Below are 27,072 nucleotides of genomic sequence, written 5' to 3' on the forward strand. Positions count from 1 at the left end.
CCTCTACCCCCTTCTCAAACAAACAATCAAACTCACACACACACCAAGCCAAAAACCAAAACCAAAACATCCTCACTTGAACCTGTGTGCTGGAACTCCGCTGACAGCCTTACCTCAGTCCCCCCCTGCTCGCCCTGGCCTTCAGCTCTCCCTTCCCCTCTGTTCAGGCACTACCCTCAAGCCCCTCCCAGCTGCCCTGGCCCATTCCCACACGAACCCCTCTGGGCTCCTTTCCTGACATCCTTCCGCTCCCATTTGCTAAGGGGTCCTCATCCTCCGCCCTCTTCCCCCTTCACAACAACCAAACAAAAACCAAAAACCCACAACAAAAACCACCACCACCCACCACCACCACCACCGCAGCCGCCACAAACACCTACCTTGAACCTATCCCCTAGAATGCCCCTCACAACCTCCCCGCAGGGCCCCAGGCTCTCCGTGTCCCTCTCCATTCCCTCCCGCCTCCCTTCCCCTGCACCCACGCAACCCCCACGCACGCTCTGGGGGCAAGGGGTGCCCGCCCGCCTCCACGCTCCCCGCACCCGCACAGGCCCAACCCTTCCTAGGACCTCTCCTAGACCTCGCCTCCACTTTTCCAAGGGATCCCATCCACCCTCTTCCTGCCTCTCAAAAGGAACCCGCTCAAAAGGAACCCTAACTTCAACCTCTCAGCTGGGGCTCCGCTGCCATCCTCACCTCCCGCCCCCACGCTCGCGGTGGCCCTCCACAGTCCCTGCGCGCTCCCTTCCCCTGCACGCACCCAACCCCCACGCCTGCGCGGGCCCCCAAGCCGCTCCTCGCCCCCCTTGTCCCGCCCCAAACACGCACTTTTCCCCCAAACACTTCCTGGGACCTTCCATCCCCCTTTTCCCAAGCATCCTAGGCACCCTCTTCCCTTCTCACAAAGATAAAACTCAAACCTACCTTGGACCTGCCCGCTGCAGCCCTGCTCACATCCTCAGCTCCTTCACCCACGCTCGCTCGCCGCGGTGGCCCTCAGCAGTCGCTCCGGGGACTCCCTTCCCCGGCACGCACGCAACCCCCACGCACGCCACGGCACGCACGCAACCCCCACGCACGCCACCGCACGCACGCAACCCCCACGCAGGCGCTCTGCACAACCGGGTCCCCGCCCCCCTCGCCCCGCCCTGCCCCCACCCACCTACACCCCCCCCCTTCCTGGGAACTTTCCCCATCACTTCAAAGGCATCCAACCTATCCACCCCTCTACCCCCTTCTCAAACAAACAATCAAACTCACACACACACACACACACACAGCAAGCCAAAAACCAAAACCAAAACATCCTCACTTGAACCTGTGTGCTGGAACTCCGCTGACAGCCTTACCTCAGTCCCCCCCTGCTCGCCCTGGCCTTCAGCTCTCCCTTCCCCTCTGTTCAGGCACTACCCTCAAGCCCCTCCCAGCTGCCCTGGCCCATTCCCACACTAACCCCTCGGGGCTCCTTTCCTGACATCCTTCCGCTCCCATTTGCTAAGGGGTCCTCATCCTCCGCCCTCTTCCCCCTTCACAACAACCAAACAAAAACCAAAAACCCACAACAAAAACCACCACCACCCACCACCACCACCACCGCAGCCGCCACAAACACCTACCTTGAACCTATCCCCTAGAATGCCCCTCACAACCTCCCCGCAGGGCCCCAGGCTCTCCGTGTCCCTCTCCATTCCCTCCCGCCTCCCTTCCCCTGCACCCACGCAACCCCCACGCACGCTCTGGGCGCAAAGGGTGCCCGCCCGCCTCCACGCTCCCCGCACCCGCACAGGCCCAACCCTTCCTAGGACCTCTCCTAGACCTCGCCTCCACTTTTCCAAGGGATCCCATCCACCCTCTTCCTGCCTCTCAAAAGGAACCCTAACTTCAACCTCTCAGCGGGGGCTCCGCTGCCATCCTCACCTCCCGCCCCCACGCTCGCGGTGGCCCTCCACAGTCCCTGCGCGCTCCCTTCCCCTGCACGCACCCAACCCCCACGCCTGCGCGGGCACCCAAGCCGCTCCCCGCCCCCCTTGTCCCGCCCCAAACACGCACTTTTCCCCCAAACACTTCCTGGGACCTTCCATCCCCCTTTTCCCAAGCATCCTAGGCACCCTCTTCCCTTCTCACAAAGATAAAACTCAAACCTACCTTGGACCTGCCCGCTGCAGCCCTGCTCACATCCTCAGCTCCTTCACCCACGCTCGCTCGCCGCGGTGGCCCTCAGCAGTCGCTCCGGGGACTCCCTTCCCCGGCACGCACGCAACCCCCACGCACGCCACGGCACGCACGCAACCCCCACGCACGCCACCGCACGCACGCAACCCCCACGCAGGCGCTCTGCACAACCGGGTCCCCGCCCCCCTCGCCCCGCCCTGCCCCCACCCACCTACACCCCCCCCCTTCCTGGGAACTTTCCCCATCACTTCAAAGGCATCCAACCTATCCACCCCTCTACCCCCTTCTCAAACAAACAATCAAACTCACACACACACACACACACACAGCAAGCCAAAAACCAAAACCAAAACATCCTCACTTGAACCTGTGTGCTGGAACTCCGCTGACAGCCTTACCTCAGTCCCCCCCTGCTCGCCCTGGCCTTCAGCTCTCCCTTCCCCTCTGTTCAGGCACTACCCTCAAGCCCCTCCCAGCTGCCCTGGCCCATTCCCACACTAACCCCTCGGGGCTCCTTTCCTGACATCCTTCCGCTCCCATTTGCTAAGGGGTCCTCATCCTCCGCCCTCTTCCCCCTTCACAACAACCAAACAAAAACCAAAAACCCACAACAAAAACCACCACCACCCACCACCACCACCACCGCAGCCGCCACAAACACCTACCTTGAACCTATCCCCTAGAATGCCCCTCACAACCTCCCCGCAGGGCCCCAGGCTCTCCGTGTCCCTCTCCATTCCCTCCCGCCTCCCTTCCCCTGCACCCACGCAACCCCCACGCACGCTCTGGGCGCAAAGGGTGCCCGCCCGCCTCCACGCTCCCCGCACCCGCACAGGCCCAACCCTTCCTAGGACCTCTCCTAGACCTCGCCTCCACTTTTCCAAGGGATCCCATCCACCCTCTTCCTGCCTCTCAAAAGGAACCCGCTCAAAAGGAACCCTAACTTCAACCTCTCAGCTGGGGCTCCGCTGCCATCCTCACCTCCCGCCCCCACGCTCGCGGTGGCCCTCCACAGTCCCTGCGCGCTCCCTTCCCCTGCACGCACCCAACCCCCACGCCTGCGCCGCCCCCAAGCCGCTCCCCGCCCCCCTCGTCCCGCCCCAAACACGCACCTTTCCCCCAAACACTTCCTGGGACCTTCCATCCCCCTTTTCCCAAGCATCCTAGGCACCCTCTTCCCTTCTCACAAAGATAAAACTCAAACCTACCTTGGACCTGCCCGCTGCAGCCCTGCTCACATCCTCAGCTCCATCACCCACGCTCGCTCGCCGCGGTGGCCCTCAGCAGTCGCTCCGGGGACTCCCTTCCCAGGCACGCACGCAACCCCCACGCACGCCAGGGCACGCACGCATCCCCTACGCAGGCGCTCTGCACAACCGGGTCCCGCCCCCCTCGCCCCGCCCTGCCCCCACCCACCTACACCCCCCCCTTCCTGGGAACTTTCCCCATCACTTCAAAGGCATCCAACCTATCCACCCCTCTATCCCCTTCTCAAACAAACAATCAAACTCACACACACACACACACAGCAAGCCAAAAACCAAAACCAAAACATCCTAACTTGAACCTGTCTGCTGCAACTCCGCTGACAGCCTTACCTCAGTCCCCCCCTGCTCGCCCTGGCCCTCAGCACTCCCTTCAGCTCTCCCTTCCCCTCTGTTCAGGCACTACCCACAAGCCCCTCCCAGCTGCCCTGGCCCATTCCCACACGAACCCCTCTGGGCTCCTTTCCTGACATCCTTCTGCTCCCATTTGCTAAGGGGTCCTCATCCTCCGCCCTCTTCCCCCTTCACAACAACCAAACAAAAACCAAAAACCCACAACAAAAACCACCACCACCACCGCAGCAGCCACAAACACCTACCTTGAACCTATCCCCTAGAATGCCCCTCACAACCTCCCCGCAGGGCCCCAGGCTCTCCGTGTCCCTCTCCATTCCCTCCCGCCTCCCTTCCCCTGCACCCACGCAACCCCCACGCACGCTCTGGGGGCAAGGGGTGCCCGCCCGCCTCCACGCTCCCCGCACCCGCACAGGCCCAACCCTTCCTAGGACCTCTCCTAGACCTCACCTCCACTTTTCCAAGGGATCCCATCTACCCTCTTCCTGCCTCTCAAAAGGAACCCTAACTTCAACCTCTCAGCTGGGGCTCCGCTGCCATCCTCACCTCCCTCCCCCACGCTCGCGTTGGCCCTCACCAATCCCTCTGAGTTCCCTTCCCCTCCACGCAGCTATCCCTCCTGCACTCAACCCCTATACCTGCCCTTCACTGAAGCCGGTCCCTCCCCAAGCACGCACCTTTCCCCCAAACACTTCCTGGGACCTTACATCCATTTTTCCCAAGCATCTAGGCACCCTCTTCCCTTCTCAAAAAGAAAAAAAATCCTACCTTGAACCTGTCCGCTGGAGCCCTGCTCACATCCTCACCTCAGTCCTCCAAGCTCGCTGTGGTGTCCCTCAGCATTGGATCTGGGCTCCCTTCCCCAAGCACGCAGGCAACCCCCTCCCAGGCCAGGGCAGGCTTCCAACCCCCACAGAGGCGCTCTACACAACAGGGTCCCTGTCTCCCTCGCCCCTATCTGCCCCAGCACCTGCACCCCCCTCATCACCATTATCACCAAGCCAAGTGCCTACTCCCTGCTTGAACCTTCAACCTGATGCTACCTGACAGCTGTTTCTGGATAATTTACAGCTCAGGAAAGGCTTTCCCAAGTGCTAATATATTTTGACTGAAAACAAATTTGTGTCAATGCATCTTTATAATTTTAATGGAAGAAGTCTTTAAGAAATGTATTTTATCCAGTGTAAAACATAAATTCCACTAGCAGAGTCATGTTATAACAAAAATCTTGGTACCCCCTCGTCCAGTTTTAAAAAGTTAGTCCTTATTTATGTAATTAGACACTTTATAAAAGTGGGCACATACTTTCAGTAAATCTGCAGAGAGACAGTAGTGATGTTAGTTACTTCTTCCCATGCCTATCTTTTCCATGATTTTCCTCCTAAGTAATGATCTTATTCATATATCATGTGCTTTTATTTATTTATTTATTTATTTATTTATTTATTTAGTCTTTTAGGGCTCTACTCACAGCATATGGAGGTTCCCAGGCTACGGGTCCAACTGGAGCTGTAGTCCTTGGCCTACACCGCAGCCACACTCAATCCTAGCCATTTCTACAACCTAAAGCACAGTTTACAGCAATGCTGGATCCTTAATCCACTGAGCAAGGCTAGGGATTGAACCTGAATCCTTAAGAATACTCATCAGATTCATTTCCACTGAGCTCCAGTGGGATTTTCCATGTGATTTTATATATAATGAATTCTGATGGAGATCTGTGAAATGATATTCAAATTTCAGATAATCTTATATTGATTCACTTACGTATGCAACATACCTTATGAAGTTAGACAATCCCCTCCCACACCAGTTATTCCACAGTTTATTAGAAGAACAGAATACTCAAGTGAAAAAAATGTAGTTTGGTTTTAGTCTAATTACCCAATAAAATTAAATTAGCAAACCTTAACAAGGGAGAGATCTGGAAAAAAACTGTAGGTGTGATACAAAACAGTATCTCTCCATCTTAAATAAGAAGTGCTATGTAGCTATCAAATAACACAAAGAAACTGACATGGCTCCTTAATATCACAAAGTTTAGAATTTTGAATTTCTAAATTCTAATTTCCAAAGTCTTTTAAAAATAAACTTTATAAGCACTGTAAAGGCAAGAAACCATTACAATGTTAGAGATCATAACAATATTAAGAACAAAAAATTACCAAATAATAAAGTACTACACTGAGTATGAAGTATCAGGCTGTACAGGTGAAGGAAAAGACTGTTGTTTGCATAAATGTGCAGTAGGTTAATTAAGGAATAAAATTATGTAATATATTATACTTTCAAACTGCGTATATTATATATTTACTTAGTAAAATCTCTATTGGAAGTCTGACTATCTTTGATAATTCCATAAAATCATTTTAACAAACACCTACCTCCCTCTATCCAATGCGTTGTTCAGTGGCTGGAGTACATGTGTGCATACACACACCATAGCTTTCAAATCAGGCTAATTTCCCACAGCTTGTCAGTATCTATTAAGTCATCCTTTTAGAGATAATTCCCATCCTGGCACTGGGTAAAGGAATGCACCAAGGAGAAATAGGAGATCTCTGCTTCTTTTTCTCCAGTTTTCTGTTATAGGAGCAGTGACATAACTGGGGAGATCTGGTGCAAAGTAAAAATGCAGGGACCCCACTTTGAAATTATTAAGAGTTTTGAGATGGCGACAGCAGAGCGGTCAGCCAAATGCAGGGCCCTTCTGCCTGCTGGGCCCTGTGTGGTCATGACCTCCTTCCATCCCCGCCCCCAGTCTACTGTTAGACTTGCCTCCTCTCAAGTCAGCCCCCCTCCCTCACCTGTCTAGGCACCACATCCACATCAACTCCTTCGGCTGCCACCATCTTTGGACTGAAATGAGGAGGGGAGAAGGGCACAAGGGAAAGGCCACAGTTTAACAAAACACATCCCAAAGTTCTCTGAGTGATCTGAATTGTAACCTACACTTTAAAGAATAAGAACAGGATATAAGAGATGCATTAAAAGATCACCTTGCTGGACAAACTACAAACACAAAGTGCAAAGTAATACAGGAAAGCAAGCAGATGAAAACTTAAAATGCAAGCAAATACATTCTTTTTTTTCCTACAAAGGTAAATCTCTCAAGTTGAGGTATGCATTTTGTTTTTAACCAGAGTGTTACTCAGTTAACAAGATCTAAGAAAATATGTTCAAGGCCACAAAGTCGGTAACTTTTTTATTAAGTTAATAATTGCATAGATAAGTGCTCCACATAGGCAAAGAAAAAAATGTGTAAAGTCAGAGAAGCGGAAGCCTATATTTACACAGCAGTGAGAGAGGCAATGATCAACTGATTTAAGATACAGTTTTCAACTATAACTGCAATAAAAATGAATTTGTTACCTCAAACTGTTCCTCCTCTTAGAAAGAATGTGATTTACTCTTTGTACATGCCCCAAAGGATAATATACTGAATCTTTTATAACTCAGGTGGAAATTTAATACACTAAATACGGATCAATCTGTTGACAGTCAACACATTGTTTATCTCTTAAATATTAGGTCAATTTTCAGCAGTACTTTGCCTTTCATATTTCTGCATCTATTTTATTTTATTTTTATTTTTGTCTTTTTGCCTTTTTCTAGGGCCACACCTGCGGCATATGGAGGTTCCCAGGCTAGGGGTCTAATTGGAGCTATAGCCGCCAGCCTACACCAAAGCCACAGCATTGCCAGATCTGAGCCACAACAGGAACTCCTCTCCATCTATGTTAAAAGCTACTTTTATTGCTTTAGAAAATAAAATATGATTTCTGCAGAAACATGAGTTTTACCATTACTATATCATTAGCATTATCAATCTGTTTCTAATTAAAGCACAAGCATAAAATATATTAAGAAGTATCTAGTTTTAAAGTATTTTTAAAATCTTAAAATAAATTTCATAAAAACAAAGTTGAAAATGTAATATAAGTAATATACTAGCAAACAATCTTTAATACCCACAATATTACCTTTTAAAGGAAGTAGTGTAAGTAAGATTCTATAGCACTGTTGTTTATCTCATTTTGTCAGATCTAGGAGATTACTAGTCTGTTCTTACTTTTATTTTATTTATTATTTTTTAAAATTTATTTATTTGTTTTTTTGTTTTTGTCTTTTTGCCTTTTCTAGGGCCACTCCTGTGGCATATGGAGATTCCCATGCTAGGGGTCTAATCAGAGCTGTAGCCACCGGCCTACACCAGAGCCACAGAAACACGGGATCTGAGCCGTGTCTGTCACCTACACCACAGCTCATGGCAATGCCGGATCCTTAACCCACTGAGCAAGGCCAGGGGTCGAACCCGAAACCTCATGGCTCCTAGTCGGATTCGTTAACCACTGTGCCACGACGGGAACTCCTGTTCTTACTTTTCAAAATGATTTTTTATATTAGTCTCAGAAAGAATGCTACTTAAAAATATAAGGGGATGGAGTTCCTGTTGTGGCACAGTGGTTAATGAATCTGACTAGGAACCATGTGGTTGTGGGTTCGATCCCTGGCCTTGCTCAGTGGGTTAATGATCTGGTGTTGTCATGAGCTGTGGTGTAGGTTGCAGATGCAGCTTAGATCCTAAGTTGCTGTGGCTCTGGCACAGGCCAGTGGCTACAGCTCCAATTCGACCCCTAGCCTGGGAACCTCCATATGCCACGGGAGCAGCCCTAGAAAAGGCAAAAAGACAAAAAAAAAAAAAAATAAAGGGAATTATTTTACACAAATAACTCCTCTCTAATTTACAAAAGAGTTATTTCATTGTTTAAATAACAGAAGAAATTAGTTCCAACTATGCAGAACATATGGTATATAACCTGGTTACAAAAGAGTCATAAACGTACCCTTAATGCATGTAATTCAAACATCATTAATTTTTGATTGTTTGGAGGATGAAGTAAAACCCTTCTGTTATTAGCTAAGGGTAGTGGTTCTCAAAGTACAATCCCTGGAACACCAGCATAAGTACCACCCTAGACCTGTTGGAAGGTTCTTGGAAATTCTGGGGACCCACCTCAGAGCTTCTAAGTCAGAAATGATGGGGGAAGGGTCCATTAGTCCTTGTTTAATCAAGCCCTCTGGGTGATTCTGATACAGCTCAAGTTTAAGAACCAGTGGTTGAGTTTGTCTTTAAAATGTATCATAAAGTATTTGAAATAAAACTGTCCAAATTTCATCATTTTTAATGGATGAGGTGTCCCTGGACCAAATGAACAGTTTAAGTGCAACTTAGAAGAAACAAGAAATCAATTTTACAAATACAGAAAACCTACTCTTTTTAGCAATAATGTAATCAAACCATAAGGGAGAGCAATTATGATTGAATGTAATGTCTTGGTTAGTGACAGGACGTTTTAAAAAATATACTGAAAATGCTTTAGGTAACAAGTGACTAACATATGTTATGAACTGAGAAATTCTAAGTGCAGACTTCTACTGTGCTATTACCAGGTACAAAATGCAAGAGAGGAGACAAAGCCGTATACCTGCTTCTCAAGGACCCAGAATGAAAGGCATTCATCGGAAAACATAGTTATCTTACTAGGGTTTGAATCAATTCCAGCATACAATGGGTCCTCTGATAGCACATCATTTGGCATCAATAACATTTCCATTTTTTAAATATTCAAAATGTATTTGCTCTTGACAATAACAAATCTTTCTTCTCCTATTACAAAATACATATCCTAGAAGGGAGCATAGGCAAAATACTCTCTGACCTCAACCTCATGAATATTTTCTCAGGTCAGTCTCCCAAGGCAATAGAAATAAGAGCAAAAATAAACCCATGGGACCTAATCAAACTGAAAAGCTTTTGCAAAGCAAAGGAAACCCAAAAGAAAACAAAAAGACAACTTGCAGAATGGGAGAAAATAGTTTCAAATGATGCAACGGACAAGGGCTTAATATCTAGAATATATAAGCAACTTATACAACCCAACAGCAAGAAAGCCAATAACCCAATGGAAAAATGGGCAAAAGACCTGAATAGACTGTTCTCCAAAGAAGATATATAGATGGCCAGCAAACACATGACAAAATGCTCAACATCGTTGATTATAAGAGAAATGCAAATCCAAACTACCATGAGATACCACCTCACACCAGTCAGAATGGCCATCATTAAGAAGTCCACAAATAACAAGTGCTGGAGGGGCTGTTATATATATGTATGTGTGTATATGTATATACATGTATATGTATATATATATATGTATATGTATATATGCACACATGGTTGGGTCACATTGTTGTGCATCAAAAATTGACAGAACATTGTAAATCAACTACAACAAATAAAATAAATAAAAAACAAAATACATATTCAAAGTATTGGTCTTAAAAATTTGCTTCTGATTTTTCATCTTTTCCTGTTTTGCCTTCCTGATGAACGTCTTTCTTGATAAACAAAAAAGTCATTTTCATCCATATTTTCTTCTTAGCTTTGAAACTGGCGATATGTCTATGTGGTCACTGTTCCCTCTACAAGTATTTGAATAAAGAACTTTCTAGGCCTTCTTTAAAAAGTACTAGTCAGGTCAACAAAGTATATTTACTTTCTTTAGCTCTCCGAACCAAAAATTTCCCCAAAGAGGCCACTGAAGATTATAAGCACCTTCCTCCAGTTAAATACCCAGGGAAACTCTTTTAGCTTGGGCACTAGAAAATGATAAATGTGTATACAGTATGAAAAATATAATGTTAACATTATAAAACATAATCAATAATCTTTAAGGAGAAGAAAATTAGCTTTCTTGATTCCCATCACAAAACATTTTACATAATATGACAAACTCTCCTAAAAAATGTACTTCTAGTAATTTTTTCCCTTTTATTCATGGCCACACTTGCAGCATATGGAAGTTCCCAGGCCAGGGGTTGAATTGGAGCTGCAGCTGCAGGCCTATGCCATAGCCACAGCCACAGCCAAACCCATCTGAGGCACATCTCTGATCTATGCTGTAGCTTTCGGCAATGCCAGATCATTAACCCACTGAGCTAAGCCAGAGATCGAACCCACATCCTCAAGGACACCATCCCAGGTTCTTAACCTGCTGAGCCCCTGGGAACTTCACTCCTACTTCTAGTAAATTTATTGAACTACTGTCTGAATATAACAAATGTTTTTACAAGAGCGGCACAAGACAGGCATTTATAGGGAAGAAACATGTCTTTAAACATTATTCCATCTGAGACTTGAATATGCTTAAGCTCTAGAGTAAGAATTTTAAAAATAATTTTTAAGTTTTGCCAAATCATTTAAGCTGCCAAAAAGTTAAAACTTCCATGGTGTCCCTCTCCCTCTCTTTCTCTCTTTCCATCTTTCTCTCTCTCTCTCTCTCTCACACACACACTCCTAATTATAGGACAGGAATATAAAGTAAGTATTTAACAGAGGCAACCTTTTGAAAAAGTATTAACTAAGTATATATTATGACAACAATAAGTATTAATTAAAACTGATAAAGGTTAGTGTTCACTGACTATCAGGCTGTGTATTTAGTACTTTACATTCTCTAATCTTTATGACAACTCTGCCATCACAGTATTACTGTTCCAATTTTACATAGAAAGAAAGTAAATCATACTCCAAATTCAAGCTTTTCATTTTAATTTGCCTAAAGTTACACAGCTAATAGAGCAGTGAAAGTGATAAGTGAACACAAACTAATTCCAAAGCCTGCTCTTTTTTCTATAGGATATCACCTCCCCCAGATTATATTTATCACATTTATTTTATGTATATACTGATATGACGTTACTGTATTTGTATTGCATTGTGTTTTTTTTTTTTTTTCCCCAAATGATTTTCTGGGATTTCTGGTAGCTAGTAGTAACACTAAGACCCAAAAGTGTATTAAAGAAAATTCCGAAGTGCTTTTTCAAAGTTTGGCCTTAAATCCAATCTTCTTTGTTCTAAATTTTGGTCTATAAGAAGTTGCTTCTGGCCGAGAAAGAGAAAATGAAAGGGCAGCTCTGCATGTCCTATGTCAAATGTCTCAGTATTAAAGAAAGTTTAATATCCCATTAATTCAGGACTGGGAATTTTAGCCTCTCTTCATTTTTAGGAAACCAAAGTCTTTATAAAATGTTGCTAGAAAACAGCCAGAAGAAATAGTAATGGAGTTCAAATGAAACAAAAGACACAGCAATTGTCTCAAAGTTGGGAGTGACCCTGCAACTGTCTATCGGTCCAAAACTTTCATCAAAATGAGGATGCTGAGTGGGGTCGGGGGGAGTGGCTGTGCCAGGTCCCTGTGATCAACCCAAATCTCAGGACACAGGCCAGTGTCTGCTCAGGGAGGCTTCCTCTAAAACTAAACCCGGCATTTCAAGAGGACCCCTCCTTCCAACAGAAAGTCCTCTTCCTGATCCTCTGTTTTCTTCCTTGGATCCCTACTCTCTACAGCCACTGAGGATAATACTTCAGAGCAATCTTGGACAAATACTTACTTTCCATCCTTTTTATCCTACACTTACAGGAAGGTAAATCCTTCTGCTTGCACTTGTATTTTCTTTTCCATTCTTAACTGCTATTGTACTGGACAGCAACCAGCAACAGGAGGAGAAGAGTTTATTAACACTGTACATCAGCAATGTGGTCTATGATTAGTCATTTAAAAAAAACAGTGGTGGAGACTCTAATGAAACAAGTAAACATGGGTAACATAATTTAGAAACAAAATGAAATGCACATTATGACTACAGTTATTTAAAATAGTTATGCATGTAGTCACGACAGTAAATAAATACAGAAATTTGAAAAGTTATTTCATGGTTTTAGGGTGGTTACTAAAAATAGTGAGAGGAGTTCCCACTGTGGTATAGTGGGTTAAGGATCTGGTGTTGCCACAGCTGTGGCCTGGATTTGATCCCTGGCCTGGGAACTTCGATATGCTGCAGGTACAGAAAAAAAAAAATTATTAGAAAAAAAAATAACCTTAAAATAGCTATTGTTAGGAGGCTGACTTAGTATCCATGTTGTGCTTTTTGAGGCTTATAAACTTATAAAACAAGGATCATGAAAGGGAGAGTAGGTACAATCTTTGTAACTCTTCTATAAATCTAAATTATTTCAAAATAAGTAGTTTTAAAAACAACAAAAAAGAAAATTTCTACTTTGTATTAAGTGACCAACATTTTTATTTTTTTAAATTATTTTTATTTATTTATTTATTTCTTATTTTCCCACTGTACAGCAAGGGGATCAAGTTATCCTTACATGTATACATTACAATTACATTTTTCCCCCACCCTTTCTTCTGTTGCAACATGAGTATCTAGACAAAGTTCTCAATGCTACTCAGCAGGATCTCCTTGTAAATCTATTCTAAGTTGTGTCTGATAAGCCCAAGCTCCCGATCCCTCCCATTCCCTCCCGCTCCCATCAGGCAGCCACAAGTCTTTTCTCCAAGTCCATGATTTTCTTTTCTGAGGAGATGATCATTTGTGCTGGATATTAGATTCCAGTTATAAGTGATATCATATGGTATTTGTCTTTGTCTTTCTGGCTCATTTCACTCAGGATGAGATTCTCTAGTTCCATCCATGTTGCTGCAATTGGCATTATGTATATATACTACATCTTCCAAATCCAATCCTTTGTCGATGGACATTTGGGTTGTTTCCATGTCCTGGCTATTGTGAATAGTGCTGCAATGAACATGCGGGTGCAGGTGTCTCTTTTAAGGAGAGTTTTGTCTGGATATATGCCCAAGAGTGGGATTGTGGGGTCATATGGAAGTTCTATGTATAGATTTCTAGGGTATCTCCAAAAGGTTCTCCATAGTGGCTGTACCAGTTTCCATTCCCACCAACAGTGCAAGAGGGTTCCCTTTTCTCCACAGCCCCTCCAGCACTTGTTCTTTGTGGATTTATTAATGATGGCCATTCTGACTGGTGTGAGGTGGTATCTCACAGTAGCTTGGATTTGCATTTCTCTTATAATCAACGATGTTGAGCATGTTTTCATGTGTTTGTTGGCTATCTGTATATCTTCTTTGGAGAACAGTCTATTCAGGTCTTTTGTGATTTTTCCATTGGGTGATTGGCTTTCTTGCTGTTGGGTTGTATAAGTTGCTTATATATTCTAGAGATTAAGCCCTTGTCGGTTGCATCATTTGAAACTATTTTCTCCCATTCTGCAAGTTGTCTTTTTGTTTTCTTTTGGGTTTCCTTTGCTTTGCAAAAGCTTTTCAGTTTGATTAGGTCCCATGGGTTTATTTTTGCTCTTTTTTCTATTGCTTTGGGAGACTGACCTGAGAAAATATTCATGATGTTGATGTCAGGGAGTGTTTTGCCTATGTTTTCTTCTAGGAGTTTGATGGTGTCCTGTCGTATATTTAAGTCTTTCAGCCATTTGGAGTTTACTTTTGTGCATGGTGTGAGGGTGTGGTCTAGTTTCATTGCTTTGCATGCAGCTGTCCAGGTTTCCCAGCAATGCTTGCTGAATAGACTTTCTTTTTCCCATGTTATGTTCTTGCCTCCCTTGTCAAAGATTAATTGACCATAGGTGTCAGGGTTTATTTCCGGGTTCTCTATTGTGTTCCATTGGTCTGTCTGTCTGTTTTGATACCAGTACCACACTGTTTTGATGACTATGGCTTTGTAGTATTTCTTGAAGTCTGGGAGGGTTATGCCTCCCACTTGGTTTCTGTTTCTCAGGATTGCTTTGGCGATTCTGGGTCTTTTGTGGTTCCATATAAATGTTTGGATTGTTTGTTCTAGTTCTGTGAAAAATGTCATGGGTAATTTGATCGGGATTGCAATGAATCTGTAGATTGCTTTGGGTAGTATGGCCATTTTTACAATATTGATTTTTCCAATCCAGGATCTTGGACTATCTTTCCATTTCTTTCCATCTTCTTTGATTTCTTTGATTAAAGTTTTATAGTTCTCGGCATATAGGTGACCAACATTTTTAATGACAAAAAATATTCTTTAAAAATTCATGTTATTACATACTCAAATAATGATCATATATGATTTCAAGTATTATTTTCCAGTTTTCTACACTTATAAAATTTTGTAAAAAGGAGTACCCATCATGGCTCAGTGGTAATGAACCTGAGTAGTATCATGAGGATGTGGGTTTGATCCCTAGCCTCACTCAGTGGGTTTAGCACCTGGCATTGCCATGAGCTGCAGTGTAGGTCACAGATGCAGCTTGGATCTGGTGTTGCTGTCAATGTGGTGTAGGCCCACAACTGTGCCTCCAATTTGACTCCCAGCCTGGGAACTTCCAGATGCCATGGTAATGGCACTAAAGAGACAAGAAAAAAAATTGAGGATATGGTCAAAACCAAGCATTTCCTCAAAGAAGCAAGTTCTACATGTGCTGTAATTTCACTATATATTGTCATATTTCTAGTCTTTTAGTTCCATGTAGGTTATTTATTGAAATATTTGAGTGTTTGTTACGTGATCTGAGGGTGCTCAGAATCTCTGAACTACTTTTAATCTGGGGACTATTTTTTAAGCTGACTTGTTCATTCAGTAAATATTGACTGAGTGTATAACAAGAACCAGCTGCTCCACTTCTATGTGCTGAGTACAGAGCAGTGAACAAGGCAAACAGAACCCTTGCCTTTACATTCTAGTGGAAGATAGCAGAAAATAAACAGAAGAGTGAAATGCATGGGATGGGAAATGGTAACAAGGTTCACAAGGAAAGAATCATGAAGGAGAAAGAACTGGGATGGAGTGGGGAGAGCTGCAGTTTTAGACTCAGTGACTCCAGAAAGCCTAAGCTGACACCTGAGTGAGGTCCCAAACTGACGAGGGAATGAGCCTCACAGGTAACAGGGAAAGAGTTGTGCAGGCAGAGAGAACAGCAGAAGCCTGGGAAGCAAGAACTTGCCTACACAATGCAAGAACAGCAAAGAGCCAGTATCTATCAGTACATATCAAGAGGGAGTGAGGGGAGAGTAGCCCAGGACAGGAACAGGGTCCAGGGGATGAATCTAGTGGGCCATTTCTTGGGATTTAGCTTTTATCCTGATTGAGATGAAAAGTCAGTGGAGGATGTTCATCCAGAATGTGATACAGTATGACCTCTATTTTGATATAAACAGTCTGTTTGCAGAATTAAGAATGATGGAATTAGGAGTTCCTGTCGTGGCGCAGTGGTTAAGGAATCCGACTAGGAACCATGAGGTTGCGGGTTCGATCCCTGGCCTTGCTCAGTGGGTTAAGGATCCGGCATTGCCGTGAGCTGTGGTGTAGGTTGCAGACGCGGCTCGGATCCTGCGTTGCTGTGGCTCTGGCGTAGGCTGTTGAGTACAGCCCCAATTCGACCCCTAGCCTGGGAATCCCCATATGCCACAGGATCGGCCCAAAAAATGGGAAAAAGACAAAATAAATAAATAAATAAATAAAAGAATGATGGAATTAAATCACAGGCAGTAACAGGAAGATCCCTCACTGGAGGCGTTTGCAATAATACAGGATAGATGCAAAGGGGACTTGGGATTGGAGCTGCAGCAGTGGAAATGGTCTCTGTGATTAGATTTTGGATATTTTTTAATGGTACACACAGGCGAATATGGTGACAGGGATGTGGGGAATTATAAGATGTGGGATGAAGGAAAGCTAGGGATCAAGGCTGATAGCAAGGCTCATCTATGGGGTAAACTCAGGAGGGAGCTTTGGTGGGGAAGACGGGGAGGCTGGATGACTACATTACATTCTAAGAACTGACAACAGCTTCTGCTCATCAGCAAGCAGGTGGTCACCTACTGGCATGGGACTAGATGAGGTCACTAGGGCAGTAAGTGCAGAGGGAAAAGAGGTCCAAATCCCAGATGCTGGTGCATTCCCAGTTTAGAGGTTGGAGATGAGAGAAGGACTCAGCAAAGAAGACAGAGTAGAAGGCAGAGAGGTGAGAGGGAAGCTAGCCAAGGGCAGTGCCTGAGAGCCGGACAGAGACAGCCACCCATGCCACAGCCAGCCTGGGACACAAGAAGGGAGACACCACCTCCACAGGGACAGCAAGATGGGAGATTCTGCTGGGTGGCAGAAGCCATGATCACTCAAAGCTCAGTCACCTCTTAAGGAGAGGTGAGCTATACATGGGACGACATTGGCTGGTGACTGGAAATGAAGCTGGGAGCAAGAACTTTTTTTTAGTATGTTAGAAAAAAAGACAGCATTATTTGTACATTGATGGAAAAGATCTACCAGTGAAGAAAAAGTTAATGGTGTGGGAGACAGAAGTCAGATGTTTGATTAAAAATATTCTAAGTCAGGAGAGCAAGAGCTGCATTATTAATGTCTCTTGGGTTGTCAGACCCTTCAAGACTCTAATGAAGTCAGTGAGTCTTCCTCTAGATGAGAAAGATGTCTCAAGTTTGAATTTCAGAGAGATCCAGACCCACTGAAGCTGACACACTTATCTCCGGGGAAAACTCCCAGCACCTTAAAAAGCACAATCACTTTGTTCCTCCAGGTATTTCATACACGTTTCCAAAGAGATGAAAATTTGAATAATTATCATATGTAACAAAGAAATGCTAAATAATTACCGCATAATGGCAAGTGAAACTATATTTACAGTTAATCTAAACATCAATAAGCTGTGCTCTACTTTCTGCTGACTTACCTTCTTGCAAGGTGGTAAAACATTTCTCTCCTCCACACCCAGCCTAGACTTCCTGTTGCCCACTCCCCCACTGCCCAGCACCCCCACATTTCTGCATTTTGAGCTTCCTGGTCCTCTTGTGTTCCCCTCACCTGCACTTCTCCAGCTCCACATACTCAAATATTACTCTACCCAAGACCCAGACAGAATTCTAACACCTCTGTTGTTTCTTCTCTGATATCACAGCCCATCATCTCCTTCCCTGGGACTCAGTGCTTCTTCAATACCACTCAAGCAGTTAATTCTGTGTTAATTTGCATCAACACAGTGTTTCTGCACTTTCTGAATTTCCCCAATACGGTGCTAGGAACAAAAGACAGAAATACTTCTTTGCATCACCACCTTCAGCTAGAACACCATTACAAATGTGGCATATATTACACAAGTGTATCTTAAATAAACTAATTAACCTCAGTAGCTTCTGAAAGGACTGGTTTGGTTTTACTATGTCAATGCCAATTATAGGCAAAATTTCAAAAAAAAAAAAAACCACGAAATGAAATGGAATTTTAATTCTGAAAATTGTACCATCTAAGAAGTGATAGAGCCCAATGCTGAGTAAAACTCTTATTACCAAAAATTGTGATCATGATTGATTAGGTTTTTTTTTTTCATGGACATAACAAACTGCCTTGATTTTACTTAAAATGGAATCATAACTGATTGGGGGTAAATAGCCAACTCTACTTGGGATTCCACTGTACCCTAGCATTTGTTTTACTCAGTTCTATACCTGTTATTCCAGCCCATAAAATCTCCCAAGGGCACAGTGGGTCCCAGGCAGCACCACCACTTGGCACAGTTCCTTGCTCACAACTCTCACCCCAACCCTGCATTCCACTAGTCCTGCCCTGACCCCACCCCCATGTCCTCCTGCAGCACCTGCCATGGCTTGACTCAGCTCTTCCCTTCTCAAGGCCACAAGAATGGGTGGTCATACCAATCATACTCAACATACTCACTTTAAACCACTCACACACTCACTTGACACACACTCACTTTAAACCAAGCTTGTTTGAGCCAGGGTTTAAATAAAATCATGGTTCTCAGAGTTTCAGGAAAGTGATAAGTCATCCTGTTGGAATATGAAAATTAACAGCACTGTGCACAAGCTTGCACACACAGGTCAAGTACCAATGCTTTTGTTGTTCAGAAACTTTGCATCGAGTCCCAGGACAGCTAAACTTAGCCTTGAACTAAGAGGCAGGGAGCAAATCATTAACACACTGAAACATCCAAAGTTAAGAATGTGTTTGACCAGGTCTAGACATTTAGACTGTCACTGACTAATATTCAAATGGTGAGAAGTTCCTGCCTAGCCTCCTCAGACCTCAGAGCCCCCATGTGGGAATGTGAAGATGCACCATGATGGACTGTTCAGGCCTCTGTCTTCCCGAGGCCTTGGGCACTGCTCATTTCTCAGCCTAGGTTCTTGTATCTAAGATGCAGCCCTGGGCTATGGTGCTGCTACCTGTGCAGGGCAGGCACCCTTTAACCTCCCACAGGCCCCCAGGTACTGCTGCTTCTCACCTGAGCCTCTTTCTTCAGTCCCCAGGGCAGTGTGGTGGCTGTTTTCAGAGCCCCTCCTTTCCAAACCAAGTCTGCTATTTAAGGAGTGTTCTCCATTGGGGTTCACAGAACCTCTCCATGCTGGCCTGGGTGGCTTCCTGGTTTCCTATAACCCAGCCAGTCACAGTCCTTTCCCAATCAGTCCTGTTCTTTTCTACTGGTGACATGGAGGAGAAGGAAGCCTTCCACAGCTGGCCTACTAACAGTAAGGCACAGCTGCATTCCCAGCCATGGACAAGCAACCAGCCACTCTGGCCCACTCCCAGCCCACCATCAGATTTGCTTCATTGCCACACCTAAAGGAAAGCAAACCTGATCCACAATGGCTCTTAAAGTAGGAATCTAAGGCAACCAGCTGATAAATATCCCAAACTCTTCTTCCTTGTATGTCGAGAAAAATAGCTACAGCTTTCTACCAGGTCCCAGAGTCAGACTGCCTGGATGCAAATGCCACTCACTCCTCTATTTGCTAACTGTGTGACCTAGGATGAGTTACTTAACCAGTCTGTGCCTCAGTTTACCCATCTGTAAAATGGGGACAATTACAGTACCTACCTACTTCCTGGTACTGACAGTACCATGAAATATTTTCAAGTATTAAAATGAGGTGATAGGAGTTCCCATTTTGGTACAGTGGAAACGAATCTGACTAGGAACCATGAGGTTGTGGGTTCCATCTCTGGCCTCTCTCAATGGATTAGGATCAGGCATTGCCATGAGCTGTGGTGTAGGTCCCAGAGGCAGCTCGGATCTGGTGTTTCAGTGTAGGCTGGCAGCTGTAGCTCCAATTGGACACCTAGCCTGGGAACCTCCAAATGCTGTGAGTATGACCTTAACAAAAAAAGCAAAAAAAAAAAAAAAAAAAAAAAAGAAGAGATACATGTCAAGTTCTTAGAACAGTCCTTGCAGAGAGTGCTCCTATAAGGCTAGCTAGTATTGCTGTTATTATTCTTATTACTCTTATTATTATTATTTGTTCAGCCCAGGGTAGGCAGGGATGTACTCAGGGTAGGCAGAGGCTTCCTCAGAAGACCCAGATATCAATTAGAACTTAGCAATGCCTGCCAACCATGCACTGTCACAAGCCCACACACCTGTGAAAGCCATTATAGTTTGTATAATATTTTTATACTCTCATTCCACTTTGTTCCTCACAGTTCTTGTGAGCTAGAAGATATATGTTATTATCCCTATTTGACAGGTGAAGAAATCAGGGTTCATAGAGGTCAAGTGCTGGCTTGGCCAAGGTCACACTGAAAGTTACCCTTAAGCCAAGTATGGCTCAACCCCTTTGACATCAGATTCCAGGCTCTCTGTTCCATGTGGGAAGGAATAGGTCCTCCTCCAACTCCAGGTCTTGGGTAAGCTCCATGCTCCCAGAGGGACCCCCAACAGACTGGAGCCCACAGAGTAGCTGACCTTTCTCCTGAGTTTGGTGATGAGTCACTCTCCATGGTGCATGGTGCAGCTTCAACAAACATTACTGAGCACAGCTCTAAATCACCAAGACCTGTCAGGCTTCCATTCCCAGAAGGTCAAAAGAGATGAATTCAGTATCACTGCTATGCTAAAGCACCCACCCCACACCCCACAGTTCTGAAGTTTGGTGCCTGGGATGTTCTGGCCTAAGACGATTTCTCTTGGGTCTTTTTAAAGTGAAATGTGCCAGTTAATAGAATCAAATTGCCTTTTCATGAAGTGATGCCAGCAAAGAGAAGGTTCTGTTTACTGTTTCGACAGAAGCATTTTAACTTTCAAAGCTCTTTCACAGCTGTTTTCTTTTATTAAAAGTTTATTGCTTTCAAATCCTTTGTGAAAGAGGTTTAAAAATAAAGTTGATCTTACCCCTTTATAACAGCAATAGACTTCACTTTCAGTTTTTTTAAAGCCTGAGTATATGTGATCATTACAGAAAATTCAGAAAAGATGGAAAAGTAGGAGGAAAATGAAAACAAATCCATGCTGCCCTCAGCCCTCTCCATGTGCCTGTCCAACCACATCAAGAAAACCAGGACTGGAGTTCCCATAGGGCTCAGTGGAAATGAATCCAACTAGTAACCATGAGGTTGTGGGTTGATCCCTGGCCTCACTCAGTGGGTCAAGGATCCAGTGTTGCCATAAGCTGTGGTGTAGGTTACAGACTTGGATCTGGCATTATTGTGGCTGTGGCATAGGGTGGCGACTATAGTTGCAATTTGAACCCTAGCCTGGGAATTTCCATATGCCATGGGTGTGGCCCTAAAAAAAAGGCAAAAAAAAAAAGGCAAAAGAAAAAAGAAAACCAGGACTCATCCTGTGGTAACTTATACTCCCAGGCTTCATTCTTGGAAAAGCTTCAGTTTTCTTGCTTTTCAGAACTGTGATCACACTGCACATCCATCTTTGCACCTGATTCTTGTCTTTTAACATGATGTGAAGCCCATATTGGATAAGGTGGAATATTATTTCCATTAAGATGTAGTATCATAACGTGTGACCATTCTCTAACTGTAAAGATACAGGTTGCTTATAATTTTTCAGCATGAGAAGTTATGGTCTCATCTCCTTCCAATTCTGTCATCACAATCCATATATGGCAGATGGGATGGCCGCTCTTATGCACTAGGACACCACGTGCACAGAAAATCAGCTGCATCAAGAGAAGTAAATCAATGAGACCTAGAGTTTGTCTCTTTCCCCTACACCCTGGCCTCCTTCTGATCTTGCTGAGAGGGTCATTGATTAGTTTAAAAATTGATGACCTGACTCCATGATAGAAAACACAATTAACCACCAATAACTGACCTTCATAACTAGGACAATCCCATTGGCAAATCTTCCACAAATTTCATATCAATTCCTACTGTTTCATTCTAATAACCGTAAGGGGAGTTGAGGCCATTTAAATTCATAAAGCAAGAAATATTGAAGATCTAGGAAATTCTGTACCTAAAGAAAAGCAGCAACAGGAGCTTTGAGAGTTGAGTGAAAAGACAACTTACTACTGGTCTTCCCCCATGTTGAAACATTTAAATGTAAACTGCTTCCTAAGTGATAGTCCCATAATTAAGAGGCCACTGTTCCCACAACTCTATTTTTAGCTCTATTCAAGTCCTTTTCCCTTTCTGCTTAGCATTACAGCCAATTACCTCCCTCATTTGCCCAATCGCTTAACATTTATCCTGCAAATATATACTGAATGCTTTCTCTGATGGTCACTGCCTTACAGAGGTTCACAAACTGCAGTCTCACTGGAAAGGTGGTCAAATATCATGGTTTATGGTCTGGGGCCTGGAGACAGAGCAGCTGGGTCCACAGCCTCACAGCCTTGTTCCAGGTGTGCAAACTTAGGCAAGTCGTGGACCTCTCTGTGCCTGTTTCCCCCTTTCTAAGCGGAAGATGGTGATAATCACTGTTTCCCAGGCTGTGTTCAGGCTTCAAGGCATTAATCCATGCAGAGTATTTGGAACATATCCTGGTGAATGTTTAACAGTCAAAATGTTACCCAATATCAAGGAGCACAAAATCCAGCTGAGAGGTTTCAGAATCATATCTTTTTTAAGTCTTATACTCCCCACGTCTGTAAGGAAATCCATTCTATCTTCGTAGGAATCATTCTCACTTCTCATGATGAACCCGCTTTCTCCAACTATAATTCTCCTAAGAGTACCTGAGGAATCCACCCAGCTTTCTTGGCACTAGGAAGACTCCCTGAACTTCTGCATTAGATTTCTCCCCTGAAGTCTGTTTATTTCCATGATCAAGACTGTGGTTTGGAACATGATTTATTCAGCACAATTGCAAAGTGAACACTTTCTTGACAAGATTCCTCACATATCTAACTGCAATGATAGCTGAGATGCTGAGAGGAGAATGCAGAGACAGAACAAGAAAGAGCTTCTCACCTATTGATCTCAAACTATTTTATTTTATTTTTCTTATTTTAGCTTCTCACCTATTGATCTCAAACTATTTTATTTTATTTTATTATTTTATTTTACTGTCTTTCGTCTCTTCAGGGCTGTACCTGTGGCATATGGAGGTTCCCAGGATAGAGGTCTAATCGGAGTTACAGCTGCTGGCCTATGCCACAGCCACAGCCACAGCAACACGAGATCTGAGCCACATCTGTGACCTACACCACAGCTCACAGCAACACCAGATTCTTAACCCACTGAGCAAGACCAGGGATTGAACCTGCAACCTCACAGTTCCTTTTTGGACTCTTTTCCACTGTACCACAATGGGAACGCCTATCTTTTTTTTTTTTTTTTTTTTTTTTTGTCTTTTTGCCATTTCTTGGGCCACTCCCATGGCATATTGAGTTTCCCAGGCTAGGGGTCTAATCGGAGCAGTAGCTGCCAGCCTATGCCAGAGCCACAGCAACCCAGGATCCGAGCCATGTCTGTGACCTACACCACAGCTCACAGCAACACCAGATCATTAACCCACTGAGCAAGGGCAGGGATCGAACCCGCAACCTCATGGTTCCTAGTCGGATTCGTTAACCACTGCACCACAACAGGAATTCTGGGAACTCCTATGTTGAACTTTAAAATTAATAATTAATTAATGTATTAAAATTTGTGTATGTATTAGATGAGAATAATTTTGACAAGGAAAAATTAAGCCAGAAATGAAAAAGATAAAACAGACAAGCTAACATACCAAAAAGGAGCCACTGCTAGATATAAAAGGCACCAGGACTAGGTATATTCAGCTGAGATCTATCTCTCTTTAAAAAAGGTAATTCGAATGATATCAAACTAAGGCCTTTGAAATATGTAGAAATGCTCCCAATTTGTTTTATGAAACTAGTACTGCTTTAACACCAAAATCCAGTAAGTATATATTATAGAAACAATGATCAAAATACGTAAATGAATACAGGGCAGCCAAATAAAAATGTGCATATATGGGAGGCTGGGAAGGATGGGGGATAACAGTGAAAAATCAAAATCTAAGTACACTCCAAGATACATTTATGCAATTATATAAAAATTATGTATGCATATATATGATAATAAATTATGTAATGCATAAATTATAAGTAATAAAAATTTTATAAAGTTTGTGACAGTCAATACACACACCTGAGTGCAATGCACAAAACATCCATACACATTAAAGGAGAATGTAAAACTTTTCACTGCAGGAGTTCCTGTTTTGGCTCAGTGGAATAAAAACCGGACATATTACCTGTGAAGATGCAGGTTCAATGCCTGGACTTGCTCAGTGGGTTTGGACCTAAGCTATAGCATAGGTCCCAGATACAGCTGGGATCTGGTGTTGCTATGTTGCTATGGCTGTGGCTTAGGCTGGCAGCTGCAGTTCTGATTTTATTTCTAGCCCAGGAAATGCATGTGCTGCATGTGTGGCCATAAAAAGACAACAACAACAACAACAACAAAAACTTTGGAGTTCCTGTCGTGGCACAGCAGAAACAAATCCAACGAGGAATCATGGGGTTGTGGGTTCAATTCCTGGCCTCAGTCAGTTGGTTAAGGATCTGGTATTTCCATGAGCTGTGGCATAGGTGGCAGATATGGCTCAGATCTGGCATTGCTGTGGCCATGGTGTAGGCTGGCAGATGTAGCTCGGATTAGACCCCCAGCCTGGGAACCTCCATATGCAATGGGTACAGACCTAAAAAGCAAAAAAAAAAAAAAAAAAAAAGAAAGAAAGAAATTCACTGCATTTAAAGACCAACTAATATGACTCTAGGCCAAAGTCTAGACTCTTAATGTTTGCAACCCCAACTCCATACCATCTACAATGTTGTTCATGAGAACCAGAGCCCTCATTCGCTTTGCATCTCACAGGATATTTTGTTAGATGGATAAGAAAATAATCCTACAGACATCCACAGACTGATATTCTCCAAGACTGAGAAAAAGCAAAGATAACCTTGTCCAAACATCTGTTCCACTAAATACTGGTCACATGCAATGCTTTGAGGGAAAGGGGTTCTGTGTTCAAAACAGTTCAGGATATTTCTCGTGGGAGATTCACAGTGCAGACAAGTGCACTAAAGACTCTGAAAAGTGTGTGATAAAAAAGTTCTAGACAACACTCAAGCTAGTTGACTGACACTTTCCTTCTTTTTTGCCTCCTACCAGTTATATCCCAACTGAAGAATGTTTTGGGGGAATTCTAGCTTAGATCATTTCAGCACTTAAAGTCATTGCCCTTGACCAATTTCAAACACCCAGAAAAACCAAAGAACAGATAGATGGACTGAATCCATTATGGAATCAGAAAATATACGCTTGGTCATTATACAGCTGACAAATTCTGCTCCTGTTTGTTAGTTTCACAGTTATCAGACTTATTCACGAGCTCTTCTGTTGATGCACATCACTGAGATAACATAAAGATGAACACTAGGAAACCTGGAAAGTGCTAGAACTAATGTAAAGGACCATCATTGTTATGCTGAGTGGCTCTTATGCCTTCTTGGGGCATTAAGTTAATTGAGGTAAAATAATACCAATAACTTGATTGTCTTCCTCCCACCCCCACTGCAGACATACAAGAAAAATGCTTGACCAGAAAAAGCTTTTTGATGCTTCATGGATACCGATATTTTTCTTACAGCTAGACAATAAAGACCTGCAAGTATCTATGTAGAAGGCCAAAGAAGCAGAATAAGTTGCCAATATTAATAATAACATATTACTACTGACTCAATTCATATTTACTGATGCTAGACTTAGGCATAAATTTTACTACAAAAGTCTATCTTCGTTAATATAAATACCACTATTTCAGGATTTTTAAATTCAGATTCTCATAGAAAGAATCTATTAGGACTGCATAATGATCAAATTGATTTTGATCTAAGATAAAAGATAAAAAAAAGAAATATTTCCTCTAAGTAATTTTCAAACCCCTGAGAAGCATCAAAATTCAAAAAGATAGACAATATGTTCACAGCAAATAATTTTCATGTAGTTTATGTGGCTTTACACATGTGGTCAAATCAAGATAGCATTTAGTTTCAAAAATTCTACAATTTAGACATTTCTATTCTAGACAACAAGTTCTCACATTTGGTATAAAATAGTCAGATTTTTCTATCTAGTTATTTATCTATCTCTCTACATATATATTTTTGTTGTTGTTGTTTGTCTTTTTAGGGCTGCACTCATATCATATGGCAGTTCCCAGGCTAGGGGTCCAATCAGAGCTATAGCTGGTGACTTATGCCACAGCCACAAGAATGCAGGATCTGAGCCACGTCTGTGACCTACACCTCAGCTCATGGCAACACTGGATCCTTAACCCCCTGTGCAAGGCCAGGGATCGAACCCACAACCTCATGGTTCCTAGTCAGATTCATTTCCACTGTGCCAAGATGGGAACTCCCAGATTTATCTATATTAAGTCTGAATTCATTCCATTAACAGAAATTCCTTTTCTATCTCCCAATGCCTTGGTTTAGTTAATCATAACAAAAACCATTAGGCATTATTTTTCAGTATAGGTAACGGCATTTCCTTTATCCTTCTAGTCTCTAGCAACAGTCTTGGGATGTCTGACCAGAACTAGGGAGTCCCCAAGAGGGAACCAGAATGCAGGAACTCTGTGCCCTTGGCCTACCCAACACAGATCCCACTCTTCTCCAGGAGAAGGCTGGGGCTGACTGACTACACACCAAGGTGCTTGTGGCAGTTCATTTTATGTGTCAAATTGACTGGGCCACACACAGGGTGCCCAGATTACCATCATTTCTGGATAAAACAGGCACCGGAATTGGTGGACTCAGTGAAGGAGGCTGCCTACCCCATCATGGGCAGTCACCATTCAATCCCCTAGGGGCCTGGAGAAAATAAAATGTAAGAACAGGGCAAGGGAGCATTTGTTCCCTTCCTGCCTATTTGGCCTGGGGCATTGGTCTCTTGCCCTTGGATGGGGATTACATCATCATTTATCCTGGTTCTCAGGTCTTTGGGTTCAGACTAAATTACGTCATGGGCTTTCCTGGGTCTCTAGCTTTCCAATTGCAAGTGGTAGAACTCTTCAACCTCCATAATCACGTGAACCAAATCTTCACAATAAATCCGTGTGTGTGTTTGTGTGTGTGTGTGT

General features: G+C 43.8%; 1 protein-coding gene across 1 annotated transcript in view; it reads right to left on the reverse strand.

Moving 5' to 3' along the window:
* The window catches only part of LOC146398945 (uncharacterized), a 367,324-nt gene that overhangs the window by 117,313 nt on the left and 222,939 nt on the right, over positions 1 to 27,072 (reverse strand). The gene's annotated exons all lie outside the window — the stretch shown is intronic.

The sequence above is a fragment of the Sus scrofa genome, chromosome 10, assembly GCF_054392235.1.
Source record: "Sus scrofa isolate SSC_HxYL_T2T_F1_AM1 chromosome 10, Sscrofa_HxYL_maternal_Yorkshire_Landrace_v2.0, whole genome shotgun sequence".
Lineage (NCBI taxonomy): Eukaryota > Metazoa > Chordata > Mammalia > Artiodactyla > Suidae > Sus > Sus scrofa.